Source organism: Chelonia mydas, chromosome 1 (genome assembly GCF_015237465.2).
Source record: "Chelonia mydas isolate rCheMyd1 chromosome 1, rCheMyd1.pri.v2, whole genome shotgun sequence".
Classification (NCBI taxonomy): Eukaryota; Metazoa; Chordata; order Testudines; family Cheloniidae; genus Chelonia; species Chelonia mydas.
In genome coordinates this window covers 273,490,845-273,509,041 of record NC_057849.1, presented here as the reverse complement: position 1 = coordinate 273,509,041, position 18,197 = coordinate 273,490,845, and positions in this window count along the sequence as shown.

Below are 18,197 nucleotides of genomic sequence, written 5' to 3'. Positions count from 1 at the left end.
ATGGAGACTACACCAAATATGAGTCCCAGGAGGATACAAGATAGGTTGAAAAGGATTACAAGGGAGAACAGGAATAGAAAGAACTTGCAGCCAGAGGGAACAGGGGATAGACTGGATAATAGCACATTCACCAGGAAAAGGCAGGTCTACGTGATCGGGGACTCTTTACTGAGAAGAATAGATAGGCCTGTAACCAGAGCTGATCCAGAGAATAGAAGGGTGTGCTGTCTTCCAGGTGTTAAGATACGGGATGTAGATCTGAGGTTGAAAAGGATCCTAAAGGGAGCGGGAAAGAATCCCTTAATTATCCTTCATGTGGGAAAAAATGATACCTGTAGATTCTCGCTGGAACATATCAAGGGAGATTATGCTAGGCTGGGGAAGACGCTTAAGGAAATCGAGGCTCAGGTGATCTTTGGTGGGATTCTGCCTGTTCCTAGAGAAGGGCAACAAAAGTGTGACAAGATTATGACTATCAACAGATGGCTTAGGCACGTGGTGCTATAAGGAGGGCTTTGGGATGTATGGCCACTGGGAGGCGTTCATGGACAGAGGATAGATCTCTCGGGATGGACTTCATCTGAGTAGGGAAGGAAATAGACTTCTAGGATGGAGGCTGGCACAACTGATTAAGAGAGCTTTAAACTAGGAATTTGGGGGAGATGGTTGGGAGATGTCCAGATAATCTCCACTCTGGATTTTAGTATTGAGAGGGAAAAAAAGAAAGTAAGAAAGGATACAGCCGTGGGTAGGAGAATGTTCATAAGGAGGAAGGACAGTGTGGATACCAGTCTAATAGGTCATACTGGCTGTAGAATGACCATGCCTAATCGGGTACAGAATGTGAGCGAGGCCAAACAGCAAAAATGAAGATGTTTGCACACCAATGCGAGGAGCCTAGGTAACAAAATGGAGGTACTAGAGCTACTGGTGCAGGAAGTGAAACCAGATATTATAGGGATAACAGAAACATGGTGGAATAGTAGTCATGACTGGACTACAGGTATTGAAGAGTATGTGCTCTTTAGGAAAGACAGAAATAAAGGTAAAGGTGGTGGAGTAGCATTGTACATCAATGATGAGGTAGAATATAAAGAAATACGAAGCTATGGAATGGATAAGACAGAGTCCGTCTGGGCAAAAATCACATTGGGGAAGAAAACTACTAGAGCCTCCCCTGGGATAGTGCTTGGGGTGTGCTATAGACTGCTGGGATCTAATTTGGATGTGGATAGAGCCCTTTTTAATGTTTTTAATGAAGTAAATACTAATGGAAACTGCATGATCATGGGAGACTTTAACTTCCCAGATATAAACTGGAGGACAAGTGCTAGTAATAATAATAGGGCTTAGATTTTCCTAAACGTGATAGCTGATGGATTCCTTCATCAAGTAGCTGCTGAACCGACTAGAGGGGATGCCATTTTAGATTTGGTTTTGGTGAGTAGTGAGAACCTCATAGAAGAAATGGTTGTAGGGGACAATCTTGGTTCAAGTGATCATGAGCTAATTCAGTTCAAACTGAACAGAAGGATAAATAAAAATAAATCTGTGACTAGGGTTTTTGATTTCAAAAGGGCTGACTTTCAAAAATGAAGGAAATTAGTTAGGGAAGTGGATTGGACTGAAGAACTTGTGGATCTAAAGGCAGAGGAGGCCTGAGATTACTTTAAGTCAAAACTGCAGAAGCTATCAGAAGCCTGCATCCCAAGAAAGGGGAAAAAATTCATAGGCAGGAGTTGTAGACCAAGCTGCATGATCAAGCATCGCAGAGAGGTGATTAAGAAAAAGCAGAAAGCATACAGGGAATGGAAGATGGGAGGGATCAGCAAGGAAAGCTACCTTATTGAGGTCAGAACATGTAGGGATAAAGTGAGACAGGCTAAAAGTCAAGTAGAGTTGGACTTGCAAAGGGAATTAAAACCAATAGTAAAAGGTTCTATAGCCATATAAATAAGAAGAAAACAAAGAAAGAAGAAGCGGGACCGCTAAACACTGGGGATGGAGTGGAGGTTAAGGATAATCTAGGCATGGCCCAATATATAAACAAATACTTTGCCTCAGTCTTTAATGAGGATCTTAGGGATAATGGTAGCATGACAAATGGGAATGAGGATATGGAGGTAGATATTACCATATCTGAGGTAGAAGCAAAACTCAAACAGCTTAATGGGACTAAATTGGGGGGCCCAGATGATATTCACCCAAGAATATTAAAGGAATTGGCACATGAAATTGCAAGCCCATTAGCAAGGATTTTTAATGAATCTGTAAACTCAGGGGTTGTACTGTATGATTGGAGAATTGCTAACATAGTTCCTATTTTTAAGAAAGGAAAAAAAGTGATCCGAGTAACTACAGGCCTGTTAGTTTGGCATGGTTTTACAAAAGGTAGATCATGTCAAACCAACCTGATCTTCTTCTTTGAGAAGGTAACAGATTTTTTAGACAAAGGAAACACAGTGGATCTAATTTACCTAGATTTCAGTAAGATGTTTGATACTGTGCCACATGGGGAATTATTTGTTAAATTGGAAAAGATGGGGATCACTATGAAAATTGAAAGATGGATAAGGAATTGGTTAACAGGGAGACTACAGAGGGTCATACTGAAAGGTGAACTGTCAGGCTGGAGGGAGGTTACCAGTGGAGTTCCTCAGGGATTGGTTTTGGGACCAATCTTATCTAATCTTTTTATTACTGACCTTGGCACAAAAAGTGGGAGTGTGCTAATAAAGTTTGCGGATGATACAAAGCTGGGAGGTATTGCCAATTTAGAGAGAGACCGGGATATCATACAGGAAGATCTGGATGACCTTGTAAACTGGAATAATAGTAATAGGATGAAATTTAATAGTGAGAAGTATAAGGTCATGCATTTAGGGATTAATAACAAGAATTTTAGTTATAAGCTGGGGACGCATCAATTAGAAGTAACGGAGGTGGAGAAGGAACTTGGAGTATTGGTTGATCACAGGATGACTATGAGCCACCAATGTGATATGGCCATGAAAAAAGCTAATGCAGTCTTGGGATGCATTAGGCGAGGTATTTCCAGTAGAGATAAGGAGGTTTTAGTACTGTTATACAAGGCACTGGTGAGACCTCACCTGCAATACTGTGTGCAGTTCTGGTCTCCCATGTTTAAGAAGGATGAATTCAAACTGGAACAGGAACAGAGAAGGGCTACTAGGATGATCCGAGGAATGGAAAACCTGTCTTATGAAAGGAGACTCAAGGAGCTTGGCTTGTTTAGCCAAACCAAAAGAAGGTTGAGGGGAGATATGATTGCTCTCTATAAATATATTAGAGGGATAAATATCAGAGAGGGAGAGGAATTATTTAAGCTCAGTACCAATGTGGACACAAGAACAAATGGATATAAACTGGTCATTGGGAAGTTTAGACTTGAAATTAGACGAAGGTTTCTAACCATCAGAGTAGTGAAGTTTTGGAATAGCCTTCCAAGGGAAGCAGTGGGGGCAAAAGACCTATCTGGCTTTAAGATTAAACTCGATAAGTTTATGGAGGAGATGGTATGATGGGATAACATGATTTTGGCAATTAATTGATCTTTAAATATTCATGGTAAATAGGCCCAATGGCCTGTGATGGGATGTTAGATGGGGTGGGATCTGAGTTACTACAGAGAATTCTTTCCTGGGTATCTGGCTGGTGAATCTTGCCCATATGTTCAGGGTTCAGCTGATCGCCATATTTGGGGTCGGGAAGGAATTTTCTTCCAGGGCAGATTGGAAGAGGCCCTGGAGCTTTTTCACCTTCCTCTGTAGCATGGGGCATGGGTCACTTGCTGGAGGATTCTCTGCTCCTTGAAGTATGATTAAAAAAAACCCATGATTTGAGGACTTCAATAGCTCAGACATAGGTGAGAGGTTTATCGAGGAGTGGGTGGGGGGGTGGAGATTCTGTGGCCTGCGTTGTGCAGGAGGTCAGACTAGATGATCATAATGGTCCCTTCTGACCTTAATATCTATGAATCAGCAAAACTGAAATTGAACAGGAAGCAAGCAGGCAGGTGTATAAAAAGGAAAGGTAGAGGGAGGATGAGGAATGGGCATGTCTGGTGATGGGAATTCTTATTGTTTTAAGGACTTTTAAAAAAATAAAAATCAGGACCTACTATTCAAAAGGTGCTTTAAAGATAAATATTTTTTTTGAAATAAGTAAATTAAAAAAATCAGGTTAACAGTCTCCTTTCAATATGTCTTTTCCCACCCATTCTCCTCCTGTCCATATGCTATTCCCAGGCTTCTTGACCCTTCAACAGCCTTTCTTCAACAGGTTCCTTGATCCTAGTTTGTTCACATTCACCCTCAACATTCGGTGGTGTTCCTGGCAGAGGAAAAAGGGAGGTCGTGTATCTGATTGTTTGCATTTTGTTCTATCTGGCTTCTTTATTCAAATTTCTCATGGGGCGTCCCAAGGTTATAGCTTCCACAGAACATGTTTCCACTCCACTGAAGAGAGCAGAGATTGTTAGCCCAGGTGAGGTTCGGAGATGGGGTATGAAAAAATAGAGGGGGCATTTGGGGGATCTGGAAAAAGAAGGGGGTACTTAACCAAGTGTTTTCATTCTTGATAAGGGTGTTTTAGGTTTGGTTCAATATGAGATTTGGGCTGTGGTTTGAATCTGTTTATACATTAATCTGTCTAGTGCAGTCATCCCTAACAGAAACCAGTCACAGAGACTGAAATACTTCTAGCTAGAACAAAATGAAAACTCTCCTGTAAGTGACCTTTTTCCTGATAGGTTTATCTAATTTTATAATACTTTGGTGGCCAATAAAGGGAGAAAAAAAAAGAGTTTTGATTTTGTGCCTTGAGTAATATTCATTGTAGAATCAAGACTAAAATGTAATGAGAGAGGGTGATGATGAGAGTGGTGGATTTTTATGTTATTTTAACATTTTTGTGGTCACTGGTTTAGGTTTTTTGTGCGTTTGTTCTGGTTTTTGGTTTTTAATCTTGTTTGTGAAGTCATTCCTTCTGCGTGAATAGAGGCAGATCCTCCATCTCCAACAAGGAGAGGCATCACAGCGAATAGCTGTTTTGTAGGTAGGTTTAGTCTCTGCATTCCATTATTGATGTACAGAACGTCTCTTACACACCATGGGTGGGATTTTAAAAGTGCTCAGCCATTGGCCTAATTCTGCTCTCATTGGAGTCTATTCTAAAGCTCACATTGAGCTCAATGGGACTAGAGTTAGGCAAATGCTGAGTGCTTTTTAATATCTAACCCAATATAATAGGTGCTGAAACTAGGGGTGCGGAGAGGGCGGGGGTTGCAGCACCCCCTGCCTTGAAGTGGTTTCTATTATATACAGGGTTTACAGTTTGGTTCATTGGCTTTCAGCACCCTCACTATAAAAATTGTTCCAGCACCCCTGCCCAATAATGATACTTTATCACCTTTGCAAACATTTAAACTATGGATGAAAAGGGCGATATAAGTACTAAGTAGAGTTGTTGGAAAATAGAAACAAATTTTCATCATTTTTTCCTCTCTTTTTCAGTTTCATTGAGATGGACATTTTTGACAAGTTCCAGAGCTAAGTATTTTTTATTACTACTATTAAGTGATGTACTTACATTGGGTTTGCGTAGAATTCACCAGAAAGAGCACGGCAAGAATTTGAAAACAGCTTTTAGTTAGCTTACGTTTTTTAAACCTTACGTTACGTTTTGTTTCTCTCTGCCCTAAAATCTTTGCTTAAAGTTATCAATTGATATTAAATACATTAACCTTTGGCTTCCAAGCTTGGAAAAAGCCCTAAAAGTTAAGAGCTGCATGGATTTTCTCAGAACTCTGAACATTTTAAAATAATCCTGTCATATTTTATGCAGGAATTCTCATCTTGGTGGGTTTTAAAAAATTAAAAAAACAAAACAAAACAAAAAAAACGTAAAGGACAAATTACCAGCAATGTCAGGAATAGGGTCCTCTTCCTTCAAAAACCTATCAAACAGAAATCTCAGGAGAAATAAGAAATGTTTATACAAGTGCATACAGGTTCTAAATAAACAATCATGACAGAATTTGTTCCAGTGAATCCTTCCCTTTAGTCCATTAAATTACTTATCTTGTCTTGGTGGCAACACATGCTATGATTTCTGGAGACGTGTTTGAAATCAATAAAGAGCTTCCTCTTCCAAAACCCTGTAGAGATCAGACACCGCTGGCACTGGGGATTTGGGGAAGAGAATGATTCTAACCGAGATAGTGATAGATTCATGTATCAGCTTTGCTAGTGGCCTCAGGGGAAGCAGTGTCTTTATTCTGCAGTGTGGGGACATTAGCAACAGGGGTGGCAGTTTGGACAGGAAGATTTGGGGAAAAGCAGCAGGCTTTGAATGGACGTTGCTCTCACTTAAAATGCTTGTGAAAATCCAGAGAGATGATTCATTTTTACATAAAGCCAGGACTCAGTGATGAAAGTTTGTTCCTGAAATTAAAATCAGAAATATCAGAGTATAATATCCAGATAATAGTGGGAGTTCTGGACTCCAACCTGGTGGCTCATTTGTGAACCTGAATTTTTCTACATATCATCTGAATTTCAGGGCCTGGCTTTTTAAAGGACTTCCAATGGAATCTTTATTCTTTATTACCAGAACTTATATTGAACTTTGCAATTTAGTGAGAATGGATCTTTTTTGATTCTTTGGTAGCTAAATATTGGCTATTTGGATTTTGTCTGAAGCATTTTTTCAATACTCCAATGTAAATGCATTGTAAAGGACTGACATAAATACAAAGAAAAAAACCCATAAATCTATCAAAACTGAAAATCCCAGGTACTGATGGAAACAACTGAAAAGTCATTATCCAGTTGATGTAATCTAAGTTTTATGTGATTTGTTTTGAAAAATGGTATGTATTGTCTGCATAATTCAAATATGCAGACAATACCAGAAAGCTTTTTAGAATAGATTTGTAAGAGATTTCATCTTCCCTGTTCTTTGCATGAAAATGAAATGCAACACACTGGGGATGAATAATAAGAGCAAAGAATAATACGAAGTTTAGAGGAAAAATACTGTACTTTACTGAATATCAGAGAAGTTCATGAATGCCCTGATTACCTACAAAACAACCAACTAGTGTTGCTAAGAAAGGCTAACTGTCTTGTTGCATTGCTCTTTAAAACTGCATCACATATGTGTCTAGATAGTAAGTGTTCCACTGGATGCTATAGTGCTGCAGCAAAGTGGTAGGTAGTAACACCTGTGACATTTTGGGGTACACCCAGACCAGTGAGGGGTTCTATTTAGGGAGACTCGGAACTGGAAAGACTGCTGGTGTCACCCTGCAAAGAGTAACTGGACTAGAGAGAGCCAGGACAAGACCTTGTACTTGTGGGTTAGCTACTGGTGTCAGGGATCTGATACATAGCTGCATAGCACAAAGACCCCCAAGATTACACGACAAACAGTGACAGAGTCCCAAAAGTTACAACATCCCTCAGTGTTCCCGTTTAAATCTCCAGTTTTCAGAGAGAGGGGAATGGAATATAAGTCAGCCATGAATTTGATTCTGGGCTTTAACTTGAAATACAAATTTGTGAGTTCATCACAAATTATGTTTTTATTAATTATTTAATTCAGAATAAATAAAGTCAAGTCCTGTATTCTCTGTTAAACATGACTCTTTCAACCAGAGTGCAGGCCAAAATTTTCAGAAATAAGTGCCTACAATTAGGCTCCTAAATCCATTTTCAGACACCTAAGTAATTGTCCCAATGTTCAAAGGTACTGAGCATCCTACAGGCTCCTGTAAAAGTATGAGGGAGCTGTTGGGTGTCCAACACTGCTGAAAATCAGGCTAATTAATATGGACTCAGGAACCTGTTTTAGGCCATCTTTTCTTTTAAACTGCCACCCCATTGCACTGACATGCATTGATCCATATACCCAAACCTCATTTTCCCCAGGGTTTTGTTTTTTTGCTCCCCAAGCAGAGGGGAAATGGGTGTTATTGAAAAATCAGGTTTTATTGTTTATCACATTTCAGAAGTTTCTGGTGTTTGAAAGGGAAAGGCCTGATCCAGTAAACCTTCCACATCTAGAACTCACATGGAATTTGATGGGAAATTCTGTTTACCAGGAGCTTGTAGAATCCTATGCCAAGGGCTCAATCCTGCGAGGTACCAAGCATTTCATGAAGTTGCTGATTAACCCTCTCTGAAGTCAACAGGAGCTAAAGCACTCAGGGCCAGACTTTTCAAGGTATTTGTGTGTCTAAAATGTAGATAGAATTTTCAAAATCCCACTAGATCCCTAGCTTCCATTGATTTCAATGGGAGTTAGGCACCTGGGGACTTTGAAAATCCCACTAGATGCTATCTGCATCTTTAGGTGCCTAGGTACCATTAAATATTTGGTCTTCAGCCTCTCAGGCAGTTGCTTGGCTGTCTGCAGGATTGAATCCTGAGTGAGTGGCTAAGCAGTTGGAGATGACTTTTTTTTGCAATATGCTATTCCGTGAACCTTTCATGACTTTGTCTCCTGCATATTGTTTATTAAAAACAATCTATCATTTGCAAATGTTCTGAACAGTTCTTTTTCTGAACACGCTATTCTTGGGCAAGTCTCCAGGCTCTAAGTAGCAGCTCCAAAGTTATCAGTGTTAAATTCTAAGATACTGGTAATTTATCAAGTATATCAGACCCCTCTATCAAGGGGACTGTTCCTTCTTGTATTCTCAGCGTCCACAAATCAATCCAAAGAGGAGAGCGGGGAGATAGTCCTGACTCTTTGTGCACCAGCTCTTGGCTGTGGGCTTCACACTGTAAAATCCAAAGACAGGCTACAGCAAGCACGTTATTGTGTATGGCGGGGTACCTCTGACATATGTCTTCTCTGCACATTGGGCTCTGCAGTGTGGCTGCCTACACCCAGACCTGGGCTGCCCTAGTCTGGGTGTAAGCAGCCACCCTGCAAAGTACTACCTGAACAACTGTGTGTTCTCTGGTGTTGCACTCCCTCGTGGGTTTTGCTAGGATTTCTGGGAGCATGTCCCGTGATTTCTAACACTTCAGTAAACTGAACCGCTCCATGTTCCTTCCCAGTGAATTGTGGGATAACTTGTCTGCCCTTTTGGGAACACAGGGGGAATTGTAGGAAGGCCGTGGGAGATTATCAGCCCTCACTCTGTGTCCTGACTGCAAAGTGGACAGCTTACCATCCCTAGTGGAGTGGAACCCAATCTTTAACATACACCCCAGCCGTACCAGGTAGCCCAGGCTGAAAGCTTCAGCTAAGCTCAAGTAAGAGAGGTATGTGTCTCAATGGGAGAGAGACACCACTCAAGTAAGAGCCCACACTAATTCTGCAGTGAAGACATACCACAAGTCATAATCGTCAGAACTTCTCCCAGGCCATGGGGCTCTGCACCACTCCCAGTACAGACCAGTGTGATGGCTATTCAATCTAACCATATGTAAACAGATACATAATAGATGATAATGGTTCAAAATGAAATGTTGTGAAAGGATTATCCCTCGTATGCCAAGGAAAAAAAAAACAAAACAGGGAGGGAAGGAGAAAGGAAGGAATTTCCAAACTTCATAGACTGGTTTGCGAGATGCTGAAAAGCCTGGGGATCTGACTTCTCAAGGCTGCAGGTCCTAGGGTCTGGGGGAGGGATAACTCAGTGGTTTGAGCATTGGCCTGCTAAACCCAGGGTTGTGAGTTTAATCCTTGAGGGGGCCATTTAGGAATCTGGGGCAGAAATTGGGGATTGGTCCTGCTTTGAGCAGGGGGTTGGACTAGATGATCTCCCGAGGTCCCTTCCAACCGTGATATTCTATGATTCTAGGCTGCATGGAAGAGGCGCCTCTGTATTGCATATGTAGAGAAATCTAAATGGATGAATGACATCTTTGTAGCATTGTTTGACTGATTTCCCCTACTTTTCATCCCCAATAATATGGCTACTGCAGGAGCTGTCCTACCACTGGATTAATTCCTATATGGTGACTTCAAATGATCAGCTTTGGAGGAGCCCAGTGGGAGTTAATACAGTCTGAATCAGCATTAAGTCACAAACAAATTTCTGATTGAACATCCACTGGGGATGATTTCATGGTGAGTGGCTGCATCTGTCTTCCTCATGTAATCCCTCTCCCAAGACGTGGCTCATTCCTCATGTAATCCCTCTCCCAAAACAGGGTTCAAGCTTCTTCCTTGGTGCTTGCTAACTGAGTGGCTTCTCCCCACACCTCACATGGGTTGGAGCCTGGGTTCTTTGTTGTGGCACCTGGTGACTCCAGTTAAGGTAACTTCTCTCTGTGTCTGGGACATGATGAGCACTGGCTCTTGGGAAAATTACAAATTCCACTGCTCTTGTGACCCAGTATGACCCAGTACATAAGAAATAAAATACAATAATACAAACCTCAACCAATTAAATCCAACGCCCAATAATAACAAAGTGGAACTTTACTGGGGACCAGAAACAGAGGATCTGTTGATGGAAACAGAGGATGGAAGGAAAGGTTTAAGAGTAAACTAAAGGCCTCAAACATCAACAATATAACAAATTCCCCATGTCCCAACATTCACAGCTGTACCACAAACCCCAGCTCCCTCCCCAACACTTTCCCAAGCAGATGGAATGCCTAGGAGAGTCGAGATGGGTGTAGCAATTCTGCACAGATTGGCTGATTTAAATAACCCTATGGGCCAGCTTACAGTGTTTTCACTCCTGGGTGGGGCAGGGTCCACCCCTGGCTCTCTGGTCTGGAGCCCTGTGAGGTCTCAGCCAGGTCTCAATAGCTGGCACGAGGTTGGTTCTCTGCCTCCCTGGAGGCTGGTCTCTGCCAGGCTGAAACCATCCAATCATGCACTAGATCCCAGCAGTCCAAAGTCTCCCTTTGTGGGGATCAGGAGCTAAGCAAAGCCTCCCCAGGCCAAGCTTCTTCTCTCCCACCTCCAAACTCAAACTGCTCCAAAGTGATGCAGATTGGAAAACATAATCCCAACTATATATGAAAAATGATGGGATCTAAATGATCCGCAATGAAGAAAGAGATCTTGGAGTCATTGTGGATAGTTCTCTGAAAACATCTGCTCTGTGTGCAATGGCAGTCAAAAAAGCTAACCAAATATTAGGAACCATTAGCAAAGGGATAGATAATAAGACAGAAAATAGCATAATGTCACTATATAAATCCATGGTACTCCCCACACCTTGAATACTGTAGGCAGTTCTGGTTGCCCCATCTCAAAAAAAGATGTATTAGATTTGGAAAAGGTACAAAGAAGGGCAACAAAAATGAGGAGAGATTAAAAAGACTGGGTTTGTTCATCTTGAAAAAGAGATGAATAAGGGGGGATATAATAGAGGTTTATAAAATCATGAATGGTGTGGAGACAGTGAATAAGGAAGAGTTATTTTCTCTTTCACATAACACAAGAACCAGACGTCTCCCTATGAAATTAATAGGCAGAAGGTTTAAAACAAACAAAAAGAAGTACTTCTTCACACAACACACAGTCAACCTGTGGAATTCTTTGGCAGGGGCTGTTGTGAAGGCCAAAACTATAATAGGCTCCAAAAAAGAATTAGATAAATTCATGGAGGATAGGTTCATCAATGGCTATTAGCCAAGATGCATCTCCATGATCTGGGTATGCCTAGCCTCTGACTGCCAGAAGCTGGGAGTGTATGACAGTGGATGGATGACTCGATGGTAATCTGTTCTGACATTGGCCAATGCCAGGTGCTTCAGAGGGAATAAATAGAAGACAGGATACTGGGCTAGATAGACCATTGGTCTGACCCAGTATGGCTGTTCTTATGTTCTGATGTATGCTCTTATGCGAATCTAAATCTAGTTTCTTTGTTTCTGGGGCAGCCTGTCTCCTCCCACTGAGGGACTGAGCAGACCAGACTCCTCATTGGCTCAGAACATTGTCTGTATAAATCATCCCATGAGAAGCTCCCTGTTGGCTTTTGTGGAGTGTCAAGTTTATTCCATCCCTATCCCAGACTCTAAGCAGATTGGGAAATGGTTTCTGAAGGCTCTGGAACCCATTGTTGTTGTAATCTGTAGCATAGGTCTCCAAGAGGCCCTGTCCAATGTCTCAAGAGCTGACAAACTCCAAAGTGGAGGTTACACTTATATGGTTCCAAACGAAAACCCTGCAGAGCCCTGATTTTGCACAGTTCCAGCAGAGGAGCTTTAGTGTGTTCCAAGGAGGGGGGGATGTTGCTCCTCCTTTTTGCACCCCTCGCTAAAGGTCAAAATCCTTCTGTTCATTGTCAGAACACCGTCTATTCACCATAGATGTGAAGACAACCTGCCAAATATGAACCTATGCAGAGGTATATTCCTCAGTTTCTAGACAATCTGCTTAAAACAATAGCTTGCAGAGAAATATTAATTACACTCATGCCACTCATCCTACCAAAGTGTTAACTCTGAAGATTAATGATTGTAGCTTTAAAATTCACAATAAATATCACACTGCTAATTGTTTTAAGAGAAACATCAAGCTATTCTGAGATAATGGAAGTACAGTACTACCACTTTTCCCTCAATCCTATCGTGAATCCATGATTTTGCTCATCATGTGCTTCACTACCTCAGTAAAATCAGAGATGGACACGACAGTCTTAATTTTGAAGTTTTCTTAATTGTTTGGTTTAAAATCATGGCCACAATGCTAAATGAAAGCAGGGTTTTTGCAGCTCCTGTGGTAGTATCAAATCCCTGTTGTGAAAACCTGATCTCTTATAACCAACAAAAAATTTAGGGAACTATTACATTTCAGGAAATAAAGGCACAATAAAGTGTGACAAAGTTCCTCCTCTACCTTGGTGGGTCTTGCACTTATTGGAGGATTTGCTCGCCTTGGAGCTTCACGGCAGCCCTCAGCTTGGCCATTTTCGTGAACCCACAGCCCAGGTCAACTCCTCCTGTGTCTGACCAGGAGTTGGGAGGTTTGGGGGGAACCCGGGCCCACCCTCTACTCCAGGTTCCAGCCCAGGGCCCTGTGGAATGCAGCTGTCTAGAGTGCCTTTTGGAACAGCTGTGTGACAGCTACAACTCCCTGGGCTACTTCCCCTTGGCCTCCTCCCAATGCCTTCTTTATCCTCATCATAGGACCTTCCTCCTGGTGCCTGATAATTCTTGTACTCCTCAGTCCTCCAACAGAATGCGTTCTCACTCTCAGCTCCTAGTGCACCTTGCTCCCAGCTCCTTACCCATGCACCACAAACTGAAGTGAGCTCCTTTTTAAACCCAGGTGCCCTGATTAGCCTTCCTTAATTGATTCTAGCAGCTTCTTGATTGGCTAATCAAGATGTTCTAATCTGCCTGTCTGTCTTAATTGTCTCCAGAAGGTTCCTGATTGTTCTGAAACCTTCCCTGTTACCTTATTCAAGGAAACGAGACCTACTTAACCTGGGGCTAATATATCTGCCTTCTATTACCCTCCTGTAGCCATCCGGCCCTACCCTGTCACAAAAGTTAAAGGGTTGGGTTGTAATTTATGTTAAGTAAAGCCCATTACTTAAACAGATACAGGCAGTGAGGTATGAGGGAGAGCTAACATATTTTGGAAAAGCAAACACTATGCCTGATTCCAATACACAATACTGCCTACAAAAAGTCAGTTAATAAATATGCAGTGGGAGGAATTCCGTGTTCATTTCCTTGACAGTGTTTCCCAGTGACTCATATCTTCTCTGTTAGGCTTGTACTATAAACGATTTTAGATTGGAACCCTATCACTTTTGTTTCTTCTACAAAGCGGAACATATTGTCAATGCTTAACAAATAATAATTTATGGGTAAATGTACAATTTGAAGAAAATCTCGTGTGCTTCAGTGTCTTTGTGTGTTGAGTATTAGCATGCCCCAAAGTTAACAAAGATGCACACATTGGAAACATGGCAAAATGTTACATGTTAGCATGGGATTGTGGTACAGGAATCTAATTCCAAATATGGAATTCCATATATTTCAGTATTGTAGTGAGACTCTTAAGTTATGGACTGATTTCTGATTAGTTTGCCATGCTAAATAGTACTTTACACCACAAATAGCCCCATGGACATAAATGAGACAACTTGTGGAATAAGGTACTATTTATCATAAGTGAGAGAGTAAGAACTGGCCTTACATGATTAATTCAAGGTAGAGTTGTTGAATATGAAGCACCAGTTCATACAGGCAGGATTTCTGTTGAAAGCTCACACTGTCTTTAACCTCTCATTCATCTTGTGAATGTTTCCTTTTCTTCTCTTCTTTTCTCTCTAATCTTCTCTGATGGCTGGAGGGATAGGTCACATAGACAAAGGGCATGACATTTAAAAGAGGGACTGTGGCCTGTTCAATGCCAGATAGCATTGCTTTGTCATGCGGACCCAGACTATGGACTCTTCGTGACTGGCTGGGGAGGACACTACTAAAATTATTTGCCTATATTGCTAGTACAGCTAGGGTTGGAACTATTTTTTCTCCCCTTCTCTTTTTTTCCCCATGCCAATAATGCACCAATGTGCACTTAAAAGCTTCTCAACTGAACTCAGTGTCTCTTTAAATTAACAAACACTGGATTTGGTTTCAAAGCAGCAGTTCATCTTACTTAAGGCCGTATCCAAGTCCCACTGGAGTAAACTGGACCCTTATTAATATTAGGCGCTAAATCCAGCAGTGCCCCATCAATTCAGCACATTAGTTGGGAAAAGCAGATGATCTGGACAATGTTCTTTGCGGGGGTAGAAGAATGTTTTCCCTACATCCTTTCTGCATGCACCAGTGATCTCAAGCTATATATTATAAGAGGATCACTGTGCTGCCATCTCTCTCCCTGGCACACATGACACATAAATAAATAATATTAATTAACATAGGATTTTCCACTGAGTATGTGCTGAAAACTACTTGGCACTAAATGACAACCATTTGTTCTCTTCTAAGTCCGGATGCACTTAACTCAAGAATGGATTCTATCTATGTTGGCACCCAAATAAAGTAAAAATTACAATTAGACTTTGAAATTAAAGCAATTGCAAATGTGTGAAGCATCTTAAAGAAGCAAAACTGTGATGATGCATAGTAAAAACTGAATTAATACTTAGTTGTTCACTAGAACAACCTGGAGTCGCACCAAGATTTTAAAGACAAACTTGGAACATAGCACATGGTAGCTTGGCTTTATGTGATGTTTACAGTAGACAGGAGTTCTACACAGAAATAAAGAACTTGGCTAGGTACTGAAACACAGGACACCACTGGCACAGATACAACACATGCAGAAGCAATTAAGGTATCCCCCAGTAACGAAGCAAACATCTCCGGGTAAGACAGAGACAAAATGAGACACAAACCACAAACTACCTGATCACGTTTGGGCAATGCTGCAATCTGCATAATAAAAATGGTTACTAACCATATGGTTGTTTGCATTTTGATGACAGTCTCTTCAAATTTGTAAAGCAGCATCAATAGCCTTCAGGGGGAAGAGAAGGCGATTCTTTTATCTACAAAATAGGATCAAGAAGAGGATTGAGGCGGCCACATTCCAAGACTATGTGGTTCCTAAACCATGTAATTGATACTCCATGTAAACTGTGCAGAGGTCTCTCAAAAATGATCTGAAACTTTTTTGTATGAATAGAGGCCTATATATTGTTCAAGTGGCCGTACATTAAATGTAAGGAAATACTTCACCTTTAACCTGGCCTATCAGATCTCTAGCTTTTGATAGATTAGTTTCAAGCAGTTCCTGCTACTCTTGTGGCAAAGGGAAGCCCAGTTCAGATAAGATGACCCAGCACAGAAAGCTCTAGTGTTAATTTTGCTCTGACAGCTGTGAAATACAGCCTACGCAGGTTAGTGAGGGCACTAGATGCTGTGCAGAGTTCCATAGGGAGACATTATGTTCTGTAAGCACAAAGGAAAATATAGAAGATTTCCTCACTCCCTCAGTTCCTCAGGAAATTAATTGGACAATTTCCAAATGTTCTTTCATATATTTAAAACTATGTTGCAATCAGCTGTTGTTTTGGCTCATTGGTTCAGCTCACAAGCCTTGATTCAGGATTAGGTGGCATTGTTGATATAGTTCCTTTCTGAAAATCACCTGCTTTGCAAGTGTTTTGATACTACAAAGGAAACATTTACTGACTATTAAACATATAAGCTACATGTCTGTTGCCTTAGCCAGGGTTTTAAATGTCTAATTTTTAATACTATATAGCAATAAATGTGAAATACTGTATCTCCATCTTTGGAAGGGAAAACTGTGTTCACTGTAGTGGGGGAACCGTGGCTTAATCTGTGATAGTTCAAGTTGTAGGTTGCAACCAGGAGGGTCATAATTTGCTAATTATTCTAATTAAATGAACGCAAATATCATGATGATATTATTATTATTATTATTACTGCAGAAAGGGAAATCATTTAAAACTTTTTGTGTAATCTTTGTACAGAATAAAGTATCCTGTGCGAATGTATGGGACTGACACAAATTATTTCAAGCAATGAGGCTCTTGACATTTATATTTACCATTGCATACAATACGTACTTGTTATTCCAGCTGAAGTGCTTTCACTGCACTAATCTGCCTTTTACATGTTGACAATTTGCTTGTGCTCGAGACTTTAATTCTTCCATAGCATCCACCGTTCTTTTCATCTTGTGATATTTTTTCTCACCTTCAACTTATTTGTAAAGAAATATTACCTGCAAAATTCAACCTCCCAAGCTAAAAAACAAGGACCTTCTAAGCAGCTCTTCTTTTATTCCAGTTGGCACCCTGTGTAAAGTACTGTTACTCTGTATTGCTACTCAACAGACAGGTTCTTGATCCAGAATAGTTACCAATGGGTAGCTTCTGAGGGTGGCAAGAATGAATTATATTTAAGGCATTTTGAACCAACTCAGCTGCTTGAACATTACAAACAGGAAAACCCTTTTGTTAAGACAAAGAAGAGGAAATAATGTAACAAAGTATGAAATGGTTGAAGGGGAAAGAGACCATAAACAGGGAGAGGGAGAGGTGGCTGCTAAAGACGGGGAAGAGAGAATGTAGCTGAATGAATGTAATGTAATAATACAGTGAAAGTAGTACTAGGGGCCTGACAACAGACGAGGGAAGTGGTCTAGCAAAATGAGAGCAGGAATGAGAGAGAGACCAACTAAGAGGTACAAACAGACACTGTAGAGAGACATAGCATGGTTTGGCAGATGGAATACAGTGTTGGAAGTCAGGAGACCTGGGTTTCTATTCCCTGCTTGCCTATCCACCTGCTGTGAAGGTATTTCACCTCTCTGTACCTCTGTTCATGTGTTATGCAGGAGGTCAGACTAGATGGTCATAATAGTCCTTTCTGGCCTTAAAATCTATGAAAGTAGAGATGATATGATGAAAAGATTAAATAAAATATAATGCATTGCCAAGAGTTTTAATACTTAGAGATATATTCAGCCCAGAGGTTGAGGTTTTCAAAAGAGTTTAAGGGAGTTAGGCAGTGCTTAATTTGTGCTAGGGCTTGCGAGGGCTGAGTCCCGGCACCTATAGGCTTGGCAGTTCATAGCCCCGGTACTTCTGGGCTTGCTGCATCAGTTATGACTGTAAAAAAACTACTTGAGCCCTAGGACATAATTTCTTGAGCCCTGCACCTCCTTCATTACAAATTAAGCACTGGTGTCAGGCATCCAACTCTCTTGGGTTCTACTTCTTTTGAAAATCACAGCCCAAGTGTGTAAGATTTATAACCTCAACACAAAGACGGTATATACATTCAGCTATTTTAACTTAAAAAAACCACCAAAATAGTTCAGCAACAAAATTGTTTTTGAAAAATTCTAAAAGCTTCAAGAAAACACAACTTGCTTCCAGGCTTGTGTTCTGCAGTCTGAAATTAGAAAGAAAGCATAATTTTATAAGGTATCCAGATTTCCAGATTATGGGGGAATATCTTTTCCCGTGTACATCACACGTAGGCTGATATACTTGAAGGGTGGGATTTTCAAGAGTGCCCAGGAGCCGAAGTCTCAGTGACTCTCAATGTGCTCCGAAGCCACTCAAATGGTTTTGAAAAATCCATCTGAAGGTTGTTGTTTTTTCAGTGTTGGCAAGGTTGATACCAGTGCAAAATTTTCCGAATGCACCACAGTAAAAGAAGGTCATATCATACTATTCACTTTCATGAGCACAG